This window comes from Petaurus breviceps, unplaced genomic scaffold (assembly GCF_028583685.1).
Source record: "Petaurus breviceps papuanus isolate PSGF00001 unplaced genomic scaffold, PetGlider_PUasm1.0 185, whole genome shotgun sequence".
Classification (NCBI taxonomy): domain Eukaryota; kingdom Metazoa; phylum Chordata; class Mammalia; order Diprotodontia; family Petauridae; genus Petaurus; species Petaurus breviceps.
The window spans coordinates 37,724,313-37,742,145 of NW_027185797.1; the positions used below are offsets into that span (position 1 = coordinate 37,724,313).

Sequence of the window (17,833 nt, forward strand, 5' to 3'; positions counted from 1 at the left end):
TCACCAGTGGACAGTATTCACTCTCTGTCTGCAGGACAGTCTCAGGGCTTCTTAGCGAACAGCCAGGTTCCAGGACTTCTTCAACAAAAGGACTGTCTTTCACCAGTGGACAAATCTGGCAAAACAACATCAAAACAGACAGACAAAGTACCAGCAAAACAGCCATGTCTCCTCAGTCCTTGGCAGCTCAGGGGACAGGTCTCAAAAGTCCAGGGCAATTCAAAGTGGCCCCCAACAATCCTTTCAGTCTCTCTCTGCCTCCAGGAGGTGCTGCTTCCAAAAAGTTCTTCTGCCTCTCTCTTGTCTCTCCCAATCTACGTCACCAGCTCCTCCCAGTTCATGTCTCTCTTTTCAAGTCAACAAGTTCATCCCACAGGTGGATTAACAAGCTCTGGGTTTTAACACAATCAATTTGAAAACCAAGCCAATACAGGGGAATCTTTAATTGCCTTTACTATGGGGGCGGGGGGGGGGAGCAGAAATAACCCACTTAACAGGGAGAAGTGGAGGTGTGCTTTTTTTTTTTTGGTGTGCTTCTTACTACAGAGAAGCAGAGATGAAAAACTCAGAAAGAGTGAGCAAACTGGAAAGCAGCCAATGTAATGACATCACTAGAAAATATTGGTAGCTCTTTAGTGTAAGAATCATGAGTCACCTCTCTACATTTGTCTACTGGCTACACATAATCTCCACATGTGTACATCCCCCTCACAATTGCCGAATATATTCACTCTTCTCTTTAGTAGGGGCCATATTTTGGGTTTGGGTGGCAGGCTGTGTGTGTTGGGAGGGGGAGTTAAAAAGATTCAATTTCAACTTTCTTACTATATTATTTCATTAAATGTTTTTTTGCTTCAAATTAATCTTGCCTTCTGGCAAACTAGTAAAAGGAAACGCATTACTTGGTCTCATGAGCTGTGACTTTCATTGGATGATGACTCATAGAATAATGTGAGGCCCCAGTAGCTTTTGTGGTGGGCCCTTGTGAGAGAGCTCCCACACATGTAATCTGTCTCTTTTTGCTCTCCTGGCACTCCTTTCTAAGGTCACCAGTGTCCTCTTGATCACCAAAAGTGATCTGTTCCCTCCTCTTTGCCTTAACTAATGAATTGCCTCAGTAATAATTTTATCTTAAAAGGTAAAGGAAGTAATGAAAAGACCTGCTGCTCTGGGTCAGATATCAGCCAATAAGAAGGAAATGGTTGCTCATGTAGAAATTATAGAAACTTGGGAAGAAGTGAACATTTCTATTTAGAATGTATAATATTGGAGAGGAAAATGTGACATGCACACAAAATATGTGGAAAGCAAATTCACAAGGCAGGTAGACATTCATGACTTAAAATTCAAGAAGACAAGTCAGTCCAAGAAAGAGAAAACTCGGAAATTAAGTTCCAAAGCTACAGAGAGAAACAATTTGTATTCAGTGGAAAAGGGAGAGTTGTCTAAAGTGGTATAGATGGACAAAGAACTCATCGTCCCAGATTTCTAAATGACACAGACAGAGAAGGAAGCAAGGGCAGGTAAAAGGGAACAATAGTGATAACTGATATTTATTTACCAGCTCTGTAATTTTCCTAGAGCATCTCCCATTGATTCTCTCCTTTGAGCCTCACAACAAAGCCGGAAGGAAGCATAGATATTAATATCCCCATTCTATAGTTGGGGAAATTGGGGTAAAGTAACTTGCCCTTGGTCATACAGATTTGAACCCAACTTGATTCATTCAGGAAGCATTTATGAAGGCTTTTTTTATTAAGGAAATGACGAAGTAGAGAAGGAAATTGAAGGGAGCCAAAACATCTGGTCCAGGAATCAGGCTGGTCCTAGATTAGTTAGCTCCCGGTTTTCCAGGGATGCAACCATTCCGTAATGGCCAGCTCCCGGCTTTCCTGTTGATGAGGCTATAAACCTGATATCCTGCAGATCCAGAGCTCTGCCTTGTTCTGGGATGTCAGCCAGAGGGTGTTAGCTGCCTTTTATGATTATTAGTACATTTTAGATACTATTCATGTGTACGGAAACATCAAGGGCACGATTACCATCAAGGCCTACTTGAAATCACTGTCTGGCATCTTGAAACGAATAAAGCAACATTAAAAAACTTAGTGACCTATAGTTATCTTCTTTGTCTTATTACTCTATACCAACCTTGCTCATGGCATCAATAAACGGATTTCTTTGACAGTCTCGCCTGGCCTACAATTTATTCTGCTCTCCCATGGTCTAGTGTGTCATTTTAGAGCTGGCTTAAGAAACCACTTAGAGTTTATTCACAGGAAACAGCAAAACCACTCCAGTATCTTTGCCAAGAAAACCCCACATGCAGTCACGAAGACTTTACAAAACTGAAACGAGTAAACAACAAAATGGGCCAGGCCCCTTGCTAAGTGCTGGGTGGGGTGGGCATTGTACAAAGAAAGGCAAAAACGTGGCAAGTGTACTCTGTTGTAGGGTCCACAAGAATCAATGCAAACTCATGGCATGGTCCTATAAGGAAACTCAAAGTGAGAATAAGTTGAAGCCACTGAACATGGTTATTTACAGCAAAAAATCACGCTTTTTTTACCTGCTAATTACAACAATAAAGGCCAAATAAACCTCTGTGGAGAATTAGAGAAGGGATGTGAGGATAGTGATATGTAAATGAGAGAAGGGAAATCCATTCCCTTTTTTAAAGTCTGTTTTCTCCTCTAGGACAATGTTCTTTGGACTGGTAAAGAGAGAATAGAAATAGAAGACAAAGTGTCTAAGCAAAGCCTACATGACCACTTGTTATATTGGGTGTCAAAGACATTCTCAGGCAGCCAATGACTGGACTGGGTGGCTTCTGTGGCCCCTTATGATGATGAAATTTTGGTATTCTATGAGTGTCAAACCCAGAAAAGTGAGAAAATGATGATAAATCCCCCACTTCCTTTGAGGATTTCAAGCCTAGGCCTAGAAAAACATCCTAGGGGAACTCAAAGAACTGGCCATTGTGGATGGGTAAGCAAAGTGTCGGATTGTACCTGCTTCTGATGGAGGGAATCCAAGGAAGGAATCACACAAAGCCAGAGTGACTAGTCCAAGCTTTATTAGGTAACTGACTCATGGGAACACCTTGAGATGGACAGCAAGCATTGGTGCACATTTTTGTTTTTTTTTTACTGAAGCTGCTTGGGGAGGAGAGTGGGGTGGGCTGAAGGAGGCAGGATGTCACCAGAGAAGCAGAACTTGTGAATGTTAAACTACTGATAGCCTGCCAGCCATCATTTTTGATCCAGCTAGGATGTATGTGAGTTTCTTTTCCCTAATAATAATCGTTTCCCATTTAATCCATAATGCTCCTAATTGTGAACATCATCCACTTAACCCACAACCCACCCCTCCATCAGTATGCCGACCTCTTCTGCAATGCCCCTAGGGCGAGGGAGGGTGTAACAGGGGCCTAAGGGCTTTGGTCACCATGTTGTTTGTAAATCATAAGCATACAGCATAACTTATGCATGGCATATGGGAAAAACATTAGCTAGAGCACTTTGTATGGTCTTAGTTTCATTAACCAAAATCTCTAGGTCACAAGAGTCTGCCTCCCAGTGGTTCATCTCTCCAAGATGCTCCTCCATGACCATGGACAAACATAGCCATGCAGATCTAATCAGGGCACAGTTCCTCACCCGGCCACACTGTGCAACCAATCTATGGACTGGTTCTCATGTTCCCAATGGGATCAGATAAATAATAATACAAACTAATAAACAATAAATGCCAAGTTGACAAACTAAATGTTCAATAAGTAAAAGGAGTGGGATTAGTGACCATTGTGCACTTAAAGAGTTATTGGACAGAGGGCTCCCTTTCACTACCAAAGGGAACCATTTAATTAGGGTCAAGTTTTGTGCCATAGAGGAAGCTGATTTTGGCAAATGATAATCAATCTTGGGAGGTTCCCCACCTCTATCCTCTTAGAGTCTTGGGTGGCTTCCAGGCAGTGGGGGAGGGGTACGGATTTTTGTCTTCTTCCTCATGTCTGGGGCTTTCTTTTCTTCAAGAGTCACTGATGGGGTCTTTCAATTATATTGTTAATAGGGTTTGACCATCCTCTTTAATACTGCTTCATTGGGTTGCCTATCTATTTCTTCTCATGGCCAGTATCAAATCAAGCCACATTGCTTCCCTCTTTGGTCCACTGATTGTGGGAGACCCTTTCTGTCTTCCTTGGCATGGGTCTTTTTTTGGTGGGCTTCAGATCCCAGATCTCAGTCAAATCAACCACTTCTTCCCCCTAATCATTGCCTGATTCCCCTTCCAGGGATGCTAAAACAGCTTCCAATGATCAGGAGTTGACCTTAAAAGTTCGTTCCTCAACCCAGCTGTATCCAGTTTGCATTAGGCCCATGTAACTCAGGGGCGTAGACCCCCATAGATTACATGACCGTTTCCCTAATAGTGGCCTAGACTTCCTGCACACTCCTCCAGAGATCCACTCTACTGGTATATGAGTAGGGTCCAGCCAAGCATGCCTACAGGTTCTAATAATCTCTATATTCTAATGATCCATTCTAAAACAATTCTCCTGAATTCATCTTGGGCCATGCAATCTTTGTCATAAGGCTAGGTGTAGTAATACCCCTCATCTTCTCAGCCTTGGACCCAAATAACTTCATTCCACCTGCTCCACTCTCCCATAACTGAACTCTCCATCCAGGAATGAATTCCTTTGGTTTCTCGTGGAATCTGTTCTCTAAATCTGTTGGCTCATATGGGGTGTCATCTTTGAGGCTCAGAACAGATTTTGGTGGAGGTAAAGGGCCTTGGCCATTCCCAATACTATCCTGTTTTACCTGACTAATACCAGTCTACCTTGATGTGATTGCAGAGGGTCTGAATCTTCCACCTCCCCATCTAATCTCCCATCTGAATACATTTTCTCAAGGGGCTCCTGTCCTAGGGTCTCAATTTTTAGCTGTTAAGAGAGCTCTACTAGTAACTCTCTAACCCTTGAAAAATGACATGCTAAAGTAGAGAGGTATTTTTCTCCTCTTTCACTCTGTTGGGAGGCTTTGATCTACATACCTTTTTTTTTCCTAATTCCAAATCTTTCTCTAATTCACACACCTGAGCCTCGATGGCTAACTGTCACTTGGTGACATAATGCAAAGCAATTAGTAATGACCATGTTACTCTTTAAATTGCTGGCCTAGCCTTTTTTCCAACTTCTAGTAAGTTTGTCTTGGCTTAGCAGAGTATTCAGCCCTTCTGGGTCTTGGGGTCATTCTCCCTCCCCCTACTCCTTAAGTGGCCCACGAGAATCTATCATTCATGTGACTAGTGCCCACATTGCTTTGGATGGCCATCGGGCATCTTGGAACATTTCTTCCTTCCCCAGTCCGTTTCCTGGGAATCCTTCTGACTATACCAAATGTTTTGGACCAGGATACTAAAGCAGCTGATTACATCTGGTTTGGGTGCAAGTGTTTCAAGGGAAAAGGAAGGCAGCAGTTAGCAGGAGATTTGTTCATGTCATGGCTTTCTTCATAAGGCTTTTTATATATTTTCTACTGAAACTACTTAAGGAGGGAAATGGACTGAAATATGCAGGATGTGGCCAAGGAAGCATGACCAATTTAGTTGCTGGTTTGCTGCACACCATTTTCAACCAAGCAAGAATACAGATGAGTTTCTTGCCCCTGACTGAACCAAGAATCCATTTAAATTCTAATCTTTCCAAGGGTCACAATGACCAACTTAACCCCACACTGGCAGAACTGATTACTGAGTGATCGTTGGCCATCTTTAGGACTTCTGTCCTGAAAAGGACCCAAGCCACATCACCCTACCCTCAACTCAGCTCTCTGTCCCCCCACATTGGTACCCTATCCTGCCTACCCACTTTTCAGCAGCCTATTCTAGTGAAGAAGACAGCAGATACCCAGAGACTAAATATTTGGCTGTGATATTAGAAATGTTCATTGTAGACCTAATACATCCTCTGGGATGGCTGTCCTGATTCTCCCTCACACTGGCAAGCTGAGTCTCAAGAGCATGGTTTCTATATCCCTCCTAAAAGTTTCATGAATAACTGAGGGCTCAGGGGTGTGTTTTTTAGTATTTTCTAACTTGGGAGCTCCATTGGTGTGCTTTCCCTCTAGGATTATAGGTTGATTATCAATTAACCGGACTTAATCAGCTTTTAGAAAGGGGCATTGACTAAGCTTGTATAGTAGGTACACTTGATAAAAAGCATCCTCCATCAAACAAGACACATTCTCTCCCCCATTCACACAGAATCCTACAGAAAGTGGACTCGAGTTTAGACAACAAGTATGGCAGCTCCTGGAAATTTGTGCTTGTTTCTCAAAGCAGATACCATTGTCAGGAATTACAAGGACACTCCTATCATTCAAAAAGGAAGATGGGGAGTGCTTGGGCACCCCTACAGTGTGCAATGGAAGGGTGAGGGTGAGGTGCTCTCCTTCCCTTCCATCACGGTTCTCTTACCCTTCTCCATTCATTTTCCATTCCATCCCATCCCCAAACAATTCCTTCTGGCTTGAGCTCACTCTCAATTATCAAGCCTGAAACTGGTATTTTATAGAAAACCTCTGGGGTTTGATTATGTTTCCTCATTCAATTGGAACCCTCAGCACAATATCACTTAAATGATCAAAGGCTAATTTCAGATTTATCCTCAAGACTTTGACTTGATTGGTTGTTGTCTTGAGACATATTCTCTCCTCATTAAGGCATGACTTTAAGTGGGGTGTGGCGATTTGATTCATTCATTCAATTGAGCTCCCATCTTTGCATACCAATAAATTTTTTTAAAAAGGAAACTGAGGCAATAAGCATCTGCAAAGACAACACATAATGATTTTTATTTGAAGACAAAATAGAGTGGTTTATTTAAAAAACTTTAGAAAGTCAATAAAAACATCTAGTTGAGACAATTATTGTTTTTAAGTTTCAGGACACAACATATATCTCTAGTAGATTTTTTTTTATCAATGGCATTTCATCTCTGTGGGAGCTGAGATGACTCAGAAATTTCCCTTAAAAGGAAGCAAATTATGAGACCCTAGAATGTGCTGAGAAGTATAAGCATGTGCAAAGAAATTAGGGCTCCCTATTCCTTCTTACTTTGCACTTGAGAGACATTTCTTGTCAGCTATCCAGGAAGTCAGAGTCAGATGAGGTAGCCATAGACTGTGGAAGTCAGACACCTGGGTTGTTGGCTACTGTAGTTTGGAACCTTATCTAAGGGGATGGAACTGGAAGCCAGAGAGCTGATGGGAAGGCAACATAGGATCTACTCTGTACTAAGCACTTTTTCTAAATATTATTTCATTTGATCTAAGATTGATAATGGATTTAAGACTAAGATTGGAGGCCCTAGACCAACCTTCTACTGACTGTGACCAATGTTATGGATGATTTAAAATTTGGAGTAGAAGCAGGGACCAAATATGAGCAGGGTCTGAGGACCATCAATGTCAGTTGCCTCAAAGGCCAATGTAAGTCAGACATATGGAATCAAATAAACTTTGTGGCCATGGTGTACTGAATACCTGAGTCCAGTCAGTGTAGGTGCTGTTTGGAAATAACAGTATGGGATGGAAGTGGAAATGGATGGAGGCAGATGTGGGGTGGAGGTGGAAATTCGAATTTCTAATCAATATAAACGATCCTCTAATCAAAATCAAAACCTACCAAGCATGAGTTATAACTTTCCAATTGTGGGGGGCACCCCCCTGGGAGGTCCCCTACACCCTGCCTTATCTATCCCCATCTGAGACATTGATGAAATCACTTGGCTGGTGACTTGATCATGGTGCCATCTGGTGGGAAATTCAGATAATACACTTTCTTACTGAATAATTTATTGGCAGTTTTTTCTCTGGGTTTAAAGTCTTTGCATTGTCCATAGTGACCCAAATTCCAAAAATCGTCAGCATTTCTTATCATTATTAAAAAGAGGTAGGAAGGAAAAAATAGAAGCTCTTTTGAGAGTAACTATGAAACACAAATAACATTTGGAACTTTACTTAAAAAGACACTTACAGAGAATGTAAAAACACAAAATGGTGCTCAAAGAATTGAAACAACATCAAAATCATTGTAGGATATCCAATGTCCATGTCTGTACTGTGCCACATAATAAAAATTAGTACATTGTTCAAGTTATTCTGCCAATTTCATGCTATCTCAACCCAATTACCAAGGGTTTTCTAGGCAAAATAATAACTCAGTTCATCAGAAGGGATTAAAAAAAAAAGATAAGGACTAGAGAAAGTGGAAAAGATTGAAGGCATTAAAGGAAGCCTAAAATCAGCAAATCTCAAATCACATTATAAAGCAGTAATGATAAAAAACCATTTGGTACTGGTCAAAAATGTTACAAAAGGAGAACCATGGGGGCAGACTCAATGTTCTGATCAAGCCAGAGAAATAAACAAGCATGGCAGAAAATGGTCAACCAAGACAAGACCAGAAATGAGAGACTCTTTGTTGGCATTTTATAAAACCAGATCTGGGATTTCATCCAGAGTAAGAAGTTTTCAGGGAGGAACCAAGGAAAATTAGGTCATTACTTCTGGGAAAACAGAGCACCAGCTTAACAGAAATTAGGTAAAGACCAGCTAGAAAGTGTCTAAAGTCACATTTGAACTCAAGATGATGGATCCTGACTTCAGACCTGGAGCTCTGTGCACAATGGAGCCACCTAGCATCCCGTGGTTAGCATAGTACATGTCTAAAACCAATGACTAGTAATGGAAAAAAAAAATTCCCAATAAAAACATGGGTAACATAAGGGTGCTCCTTTTCCTGACTATTACTAGACATAATTCTAAAAAAAAAAATACTAGCTATAGCAAAAAGACAAGAGAAAGACACTCAAGGCATTAACCTCAGAAAATAAGGCATGAAACAATTCCTACCTGCAAATCACAAGATAGATTGCCTAGAAAACTTTAGAGAAATAGCAACACACTCATTGATGTGATTAATAGTTGCAGTACAATTATTAGCATACAAAATAAATTGATAGAAATCTTTAGCATTTCTCCATAGTAAGATATGGATCTTATCTTACTATAAGGAACAGATAACAATGACAGAAAATAATCAATCAATAGACAGCTATTAAAAATCCATTATATACTGAAAACTGAGGCTGCAAAGACAAAAATGAAACTCTCTCAAGAAGCATCTATTCTATTGAAGGAAATTACAAGTATATATGTTAATATATTGCAATGTATTACATATTATATGTGTGTAGACATATACATGTATGTGTGTATACACACATAAATATGTGTATATGTATGTCTGTATATGTGTGTGTGTGTGTGGAGGAAGAGAGAGAGATGAGGTTGAAACTTCTCCATTTGACTTTTATTCTCTAACTAGGCACAAACCCTTTTTTGATTGAATCAACCAATCAGAAATCAATCAAATCCACTGTGCGAGAGGCTAGGTCATTCCCTAAACACTTTGTATAAAGGAAGTCGCTCTCACAGAATTGAGGAAGAAGATTCTGAGCAGCCAGATTCCATCGATCAGAGTAGGACATTCAAAGGAAGAGCGGAGAGGGTGGCAGAGAAATGAGGTGTCAAGGTGAGTGTTTGTCTGGGTGAGCATGGGAGAAAGGAGGATGCAGGCTGAGGGAAGTCTCAAGAACAGATTTCTTCTCCCCTAATTTCCCCTCCAGATGCCTATCTGCAAACATGATTTTCCCCACTCCAATTTTTCCAGTAAGCTAAATTTTGCCTTTGCTCCAAAGAGGTTAATGCCAACAATCTCTGCCTAGGTGTTAGGAAGTTTTCCTAATGGGGGGAGGAGCTGTGACTGGACTCAAAACTTTTCATCTAAAATAAATCCTCTAAAGCCAAAAAATGATAAGAAGTGGATCTTAGGGACCATTATATCTTAGACTTAAAACGATCTATTTTTTTTCAGGGTGTTACATTTACAAAGAAAATAGAAAGTAATTTCAAGGATGATGAAATTGATGGCTGCGGGCACCAAGAAGGGCATCATGTAGGAGAATGTTGTTGAATTGAGCATTGGAAAAAATTAGGAATTCTGAGAAGTCAAGGTAAAGAGCATTCCTTTCAGGTGGAGGAGGTGTTCCCCACCCTATAATGTATTCCATACTTGCCTCCACCTTACAGAATTTCCCTCTGTTTTCATGATAATAACTAGCATTTATATAGTGGTATATTGAAAAGCACATTACAAATATTATTTTGTTTGATCTACACAGCAACCTGGGGAGATAGGGGTTATAATAATAGCATTTTACAAGTGAGGAAACTGAGGCAAAGAGAGGTTAAGTGACTCACCCAGGGTTGCACAGATAGGTGTAGCAGCAGCACTCTAGCATACCCAGGATGGCTGCCAGCACAGGTTCTTAGATCTGCTTTTCTAAAGGAAAGCAACTCAAAATGGGTTAACAATCTTGCTTTAATCAAACATATGTCATTTACCTAGTTCAGGGGAAAAAGGTCAGTACCCCGAACTTGAGAGAATACAGAGGTTACAAGCAGACAAAAAATACAGACAGAGAAACATCAGCAGATAGGCTTCCAGCTGTCTGACCATTACATCCGTACTTAGTTACCAGAGAGGGAAGCACCAACATCTGGGGTTTCAAAACCAGGGGGCCTCAACGGCTGCCCAGAGTCTCATCTGGTCAAATCACACAACTCTTCTCAAAGTGAGCCCCAAAGCAAAATCTCGCATCAGGGTCTATATAGCCTTCTCCTGGCTCAGAGAATGTCACAGCCCTCTTGACCCACTGCCCAATCACACAGCACGAAGGTGTGGGCATTCCTGAAAACCAAGCCTCCCGCCACAGGCTCCAGGTGACCACTTTCAGCCTATTAGGGGGAAGAGTGTATTTTCAAATCAGGGAAGGTTCTCAGAGTCACTTAAGCCTGTCAAAGGGCCTGGGGCAGGGAAGATCTTCAGATTCTCATTCCTATAAACAATAGGTTACTTCTTAACTCCAAGTTCAGCTCTCTATTTTCTATACAACCTCTATGTCTTGTTGTAGTTCATTCTTTGCTTTGAAAGAAGACCGATGACATCACAGCTGATGTCTACTTGCATGTGACTTAAGATTCAAGTGAGGTATAAATGCACAAAGTCGTCAACTTCACTCTCTTCCAGAGTCATCAAAATTCAGTGGCAAGACAAGAATGAAGATGACGGGTGACGGCCCAGAACACAGCGGTGACCTTGGCATCATCAATGCCTGAGTTCTAAGTGCTTCATAGTACCTGCTTTAGCTGCTTTCATGGCCAATGGAACAAATTGTTTTTATCCTCTCATTCCATTGGGAGAAGTCTTCACATGCTTGGGGTAGACACATCCCTAACCCACCAACAGGTGTGAGACCCCTCGGTTATCCTTAACCTGGTTTATCCCCCCTGCTGGGAAGGTGTTACTAGGGTGTGGTCCACTGTGTCCTACAGTCCTAACCATTGACCGAGTTATAGTGGTGGAGAATTCCCTGAAGCTCCATCTCCTAGAAACCAGAGTCCACAAAGGAGGGAAAAGCCAGAGCCTCTAAATGAAAGAAAATGGCATTGCTCATAGTGTTCAGAGCTGCTCAGGACTCTGGGAATCATTCCAAACTACCTCTTTCTTGGGCAGATTTAGGAACTTCTGTCCTTGAAAGAAAAAATAATTTCCCCACTGCCACACAGTCAATCATTTCAGAGAAGTGGGACACAGACAAGGCAATTCTGATGCTTTTCCACGAGAAAAGTATTCCGTAAGTTGGAGGAGAAGCATCAGGACCAGCTGGGGATTCAGTGCTTCCCATTTGGAACTGGAGATATTCATACCCTGCTGGGATGGGGAGCTCCCCGTTATTTCATCTTTGACCTTCAGGGCTCCATCCTTTCATGTTTCCATTCAGTCTTTCCCATTCCCTTGAGTGTGCCAGGGTCTCAACCCTTCTGGGTCTGAATGTTTGCCCTCCACAGTCTTACAATGACCCCCTTTCATATTCAATATTTCTCCCTCCTTTCAAATACCCCACTTATTGCATCAATTCCTCTTCCAGGAAGGTTTGAGGAACTCTGAAGCACCCCTGAGCCCCAATATTGTACCATAATAACTTACCTGTGAGTAAGGAGGTCAAGTCAGGAGGAGAAATCAGATAGGTCTGTCCTGGGAGAGCTGAAAGTAGATGTAACTGCTATTCAGCAGTTAGACTAATAAATACCTGTCAGATCCAGGGTTGTCACCTGTTCCCAGAAAAGATTCACGCCTCAAGAGAGTTGTAAACTTGACCCCTGATGGGTCAGCTGACCCCTCTGAGACTGAGACTTGTCCAGGGTCACTCAGAAAGTGATTGCAAGAACGGAGTCTTCATTTCACTTCTAAAGACCAGGGCTTTTTCCAGGTTTTATTGGCATTTTTATCCCACAAAACCTTGCTATATGGTATTGAGAAAAAGAGGTTCTGAATTTCTCAACCTCTCTGTTCCCCTACTCTGAGATTTTGATTCCATTACTCCAAAGGTCAGTGTTTCCAAATAATATCTTGATACCATAAACAGGAATAGCGTAAACAAAAGACATAAAACTATGCACCAATATCTCTAACGAGCATTTATGTAAAAATTTTAAAGAATTATTAAAGTATTTTAAATAAAGTATTTATATGAACAAATTATTAAATAAAGCATTTAATACAGTATTAAAGTATATTTAAATAAAGCATGTGCATCAGGAACACTATAATAAACCACATTTGTAACACAGAAAGATGAATCCATATGATTACATGATAAAGGCTTGAAAAGCCTTTGACAAAATCTAGGGCAGCTAGGTGGTGAAGCGGATAGAGTGCCAGGCCTAAAATGGGGAAGACCCATCTCCATGAATTCAAATCTGGCCTCAGGAGGGTTATGTGACTTTGAGCAAATCACTTAATCTCTGTTTGCCTCAGTTTTCCCAACTGTAGACTGGGGAGTCATAATAGAACCTACACCTCAGGGCTGTGGTGAAAATCAAAAGAGATAAGATTTGTAAAGCTAAGAGCAGCCTCAGTCCCTGGAGAGAAATTAACATTATATTAATTATATTATATTATATTATATTATATTATATTATATTATATTATATTATATTATATTATATTATATTATATTATATTATATTATATTATATTATATTATATTATATTATATTATATTATATTATATTATATTATATTATATTAATTATATTATATTGTGTTATATTATATTATATCATATCATATCATATCATATTATATTATGTCATGTCATATCAGTTATGTTAATTATATATTATTATATATAATATATAATTTATATATTGTATAAATTGACATTATATTATATTAATAAATAATTATTAAGTTGTGATCCTTCCTTTTCCTCCTATTTCTATTAAGACTGAACTCCTGAAAAGGTCAGTCTCTGAAGTGTATGACTGAGTGATAAGAACGTCACTTCTAGCCCCTTAAAGCACATGCTCATTAACCAGGTTGGTCCCACCCAACTGGGAAACTCAACTTCTGTTTAGAGAGGAGGAAAGCCTTAGTCTGGCAGAAGAACCCCCTTTCCTTGATATCCTCCAACAGAGTTTAGAGCCACCCAGCCCCCGAAAGAGAAATCTAATTACAGAGGTCTGGATGGAAATGACCTCCCCAGCCCAGATGTCTTGAAGATGCTGAGTCTCATGGTTAAGCCCTCCTCTTCATTAACATATCCACCCATCAGGATTGAGTTTCACTCGTTAGGGGAGTTCCCCGTTAGAACGTACACCCCCGATTTAAGGTGACTCAGAACCTCCCTTTGGTTATGGGAGAAATCACCATCCATCAATTTATTGATTACAGGTTAGTCTAATTAATAAACTTATTATTTATTATTAATTATTTACCCAGATTATTAATTACCCAGAAACTGGGGGGGGGGTATTATTCATTACATTTATTGACCTATGCCAGATTCTCATCAGAAAACTCCCCCTTATCTTTCTGGACCCAAGAGGAAAATGTGCCTGCATTAGGGAACTTTCTGTTAGAGACTCTGGCTGGGGATTGACTTTCTTCCTATCACCAACAGTTAAATCTTCTCCAGGTAAGAAAGTGTTCTGTGCTCTTCTGAATATTTTCTATGTGCTGCTGTTGCAGTCTAGGGGTCTGGGGAGCCCCATAACGCAAGGACAAGGGGCTCGGGTCTGCCTTGAAAGAATTTGGCCACTCAAACTTTCTTGAAATCAAATAAAACACCAGTTGGGGCAGACAAGATTCCTAGTGAGTCTGTGTTATTTGTGACACCAATATAAGCAAGTGATATTTTAAGAATCTGAGCAATTTAATGGGGGAAAGATTGACACTTCTATACAGAAAGACTGTGGGAAGGTCTGGATGGGATCTAGAAGTGGCAAGTAGCCTGGGGAGGACCAGGTGTAGACAATACAGGCCACAATGAAAGGGCAGTTAAAAGAATTGACTGGAAAGGACTGGGTCCTCTGGGCAAAGGCCACAGATCTGTGTTCAGGGGCTTTAGGGTCCAGGTATCAAAGACCTGGTCTTTTCTTTTTAGGCGTCCAGTTCAAATCCCATCCCCATCACTGCAGCTTTTAATAATCGGTCACTATCACAGTGGAATTGTCAACAGAATGTGTTCTAATTGACAGAAATCTCCTAAAGTAGACTAGGGAGAAAAAAGCGCAGTTGTTGGCTATCTCAGGATGGAGGTATCAAGGGCCTCTGTCTACAAATCCCAAGCTGCTTAATAGTGTGTCCTAAGTCTTTGCGGGACATTGGGCTCCAAAAGTCTGGGCCAAAGATCTATGAGAGAATAAAATTTAAAATCACTTTAAATCAATAAGTCTGAGTCAGGTCTCTGTGTAGAAACATATTAAGTTCTTTAGCACAGAGTTAAAAAAAAAAAAAGACAAAGTTACCAGCTAGACATCTTTGTGCAAAAAACAAAGCTTCCTTGAGCAGACAAAATAATTAAGAAAAGTAGTTTTTATTTCTAGTCATTGAGATTATACTCTGGATGTGTCTTTTCTGTCTTTGTGTCTTTTTGTCTCTGTCTATAACGTAATACTTGAAGATCAGTCCTATTTTTTCTGAAGGGCAGAAGTAGAGAGAAAACTTTTTTATTTAAATCTCTGTCTTGTTTGTGGTCAAAATTAAGAGAGAGAGGAAAGGATCTTTTCCCCCATTTTTAGAAGCTTGACATCATAAACCAATGGGAAATTAATGAGGTTTCTCTAAATTGCAGCTTATATGCTGAAATTATTGTCACGAGTTTTGAAATAGCATTCTTTAAAATTCATTTTAAGGAAGTTAAAAATATAGGCAGATTTGAAAGTAGTATGAGGGAAGGTTCAAGGGATTTTTTTTTTGTCTCTTCCATGAGTAAAAACCAAGCCACTTTTCCCCTCTTCTGCATGATCAGTGAGGGAGAAGAGGGTGTGCTGACAGCAACACACTTGTCTTTGACTCTAAGTTGCTCAGTGTCACTGGCTGGACAGCACCCTTTAATTCCTTTAGAGAAGATCTCTGGGGGCACCTCCCCCTGTTCTTACCTCCCATTAAATCATAAACTTGGGCATCCCTTGGACAGAGAACGGAAACTATGTTGGGCAATTTGGTGCTGTGAACCCAGCCATAGAAAACCAGGGCTGATGAGGGAAATTTTTGTTTCCGGGACGTTTATTTCGTCTCTAATTCTTCGAGAGCACATCACCCACGTCTCATTTGGGATTAATTGATAGTCTCCCACCCATGCTAAACGCCTGGGTTGGGGGGCAGGGGATTTTTGTCAGTTCCAAAAGACTGAGTTAGAAATTAAACTGAAAGATTTAAGAATACCAAAAACAGTAGGGCCAAAGGGATTTCCTTACATGGGTCAGAGAAACTAGAAAATGCATCTAAAAATCCTCTTTTGTCTAATCTGAATAATATTGTGTTTTGGTTCGTTTTTATTTTCTTTTTAGTCTCGGGGGGGGAGGTAGGACAATTAGGGTTAAGTGACTTGTCCAAGGTGACATGGTTAGCATTAAGTGTCTGAGACTGGATTTGAACTCAGGTCCTCCTGACTCAAGAGCTGGTGCTCTATTCACCATGCCACCTAGCCGCCCTTGAGTAATACTGTTTTAAGAGTCAGAAGGATGTCAGAAGTCAAAAGGGGAATGTTGGTAAGGGTCCCGCGTTGCTGTGTTTGTCCTTCGTTTTTGAAGAGGACCCTGGCATCAGGGAAATGATGACATGAGTTTCAGTTAACTTGGATTTGAAGGAGGGAGGGCTGTGCAAGGTCACCAGCCTCAGTTTCTCCTCCAGAGCCATCTGGGTCCAGTGACCAGATATTCATCAGTATAACTAAGGAGTAATAATGCACAAAGGGGGAGGGGTAAGGGCGGGGGAGCTGTGATAATAATGGCAATTAAAGATTCCCCTGTATTGGCTTGGTTTTCAAATTGATTGTGTTAAAACCCAGAGCTTGTTAATCCCACCTGTGGGATGGACTTGTTGATGTGAAAAGAAAGTCCTGAACTGGGAGGAGCTGGTGACGTAGATTGGGAGAGACAAGAGAGAGGCGGAAGATCTTTTTGGAGGCAGCACCTCGTGGAGAGAGAGAGACTAAGAGAATTGCTGGTGGCCGCTTTGAATTGCCCTGGACTTTTGAGACCTGCCCCCTGAGCTGCCAAGGACTGAGGAGACATGGCTGTTTTGCTGGTACTTTGTCTGTCTGTTTTGATGTTGTTTTGCCAGATTTGTCCACTGGTGAAAGACAGTCCTTTTGTTGAAGAAGTCCTGGAACCTGGCTGTTCGCTAAGAAGCCCTGAGACTGTCCTGCAGACAGAGAGTGAATACTGTCCACTGGTGAGGGACAGTGCTGTTGTTGCAGGGGTCTGGAGACTGTCCTGCAGACAGAGTGAATACTGTCCACTGGTGAAGGACAGTGCTGTTGTTGCAGGGGTCTGGGAACCTTTCTGTTGGTTCAGAAGCCCTGAAGAAGGATTTTCTTGTTGTATGTTTACAGAAATCCTGGGAGAGGGCTTTGCTAATGTGTTCAGGGGTTCTAGGACTGTTCTACAGACAGAGGATAAATTCATGAAGGGACTGGCAATGTATCTTGTGGCTTTGCTAAGCCTTGTCTCCCCAGGAACTAAGATTGCTGAGAACTTGCCTCCTGTCAAGATGAAGAAAAGACCTTCATTTGGGTATTAAGTGCTGTGTTTAAACTTAATGTAACTCTGGGGTAGATTCAATTGTGATCCAGGGGTGGGGAACTTTTGACCTTTTTGTGTTCTGTGGTTGAACAAATGAATGTAGTTTACTTATGTTTGGAAACTAATCTCCATTTGAGAAGATGGGCTTTGTGGTGGACTTAATTAAGGTATAGCCTGGGGTGGAGAAGTATTTGGAACAGGGACTTTGTAATTGATTGAATGATTGGAAGGTCCTGGGGTGGGGTAGTACTTGGAGATTATTTAATCACGCTTAGTAAATGCTGTATTTTGAATGATGTCATGTTTTGATCTTCTCTGTTCTTGGTTTGTCACTGAATAAAATAGAGAGCACCTATGCTGGTATTTTGAACCTGGGAAGTTGCCTTTGCTTGGTATTACAGTACAGGAGCTCAAAGATAGATTTCCTTTTTTCCAGACCCCAAGATCCCAACCCTGAATTTTCTACAGGTCTTCCCTTTAGCCCCTTCCCTCCACAAGTTTTAGAAGTTGGATGACTATTTTTTCTTTTTTTCCTGGGTAATTAATATTCTTTTTTTTAATGCTTTATTAACTTCTGATTTACATCATTTGTTTCCACCAGATTTTGA

General features: G+C 40.9%; 1 protein-coding gene across 1 annotated transcript in view; it reads right to left on the reverse strand.

Annotated features, from left to right (window-relative positions):
* CUNH19orf84 (chromosome unknown C19orf84 homolog) overlaps positions 1 to 17,833 on the reverse strand; it is a 58,353-nt gene that overhangs the window by 6,145 nt on the left and 34,375 nt on the right. The gene's annotated exons all lie outside the window — the stretch shown is intronic.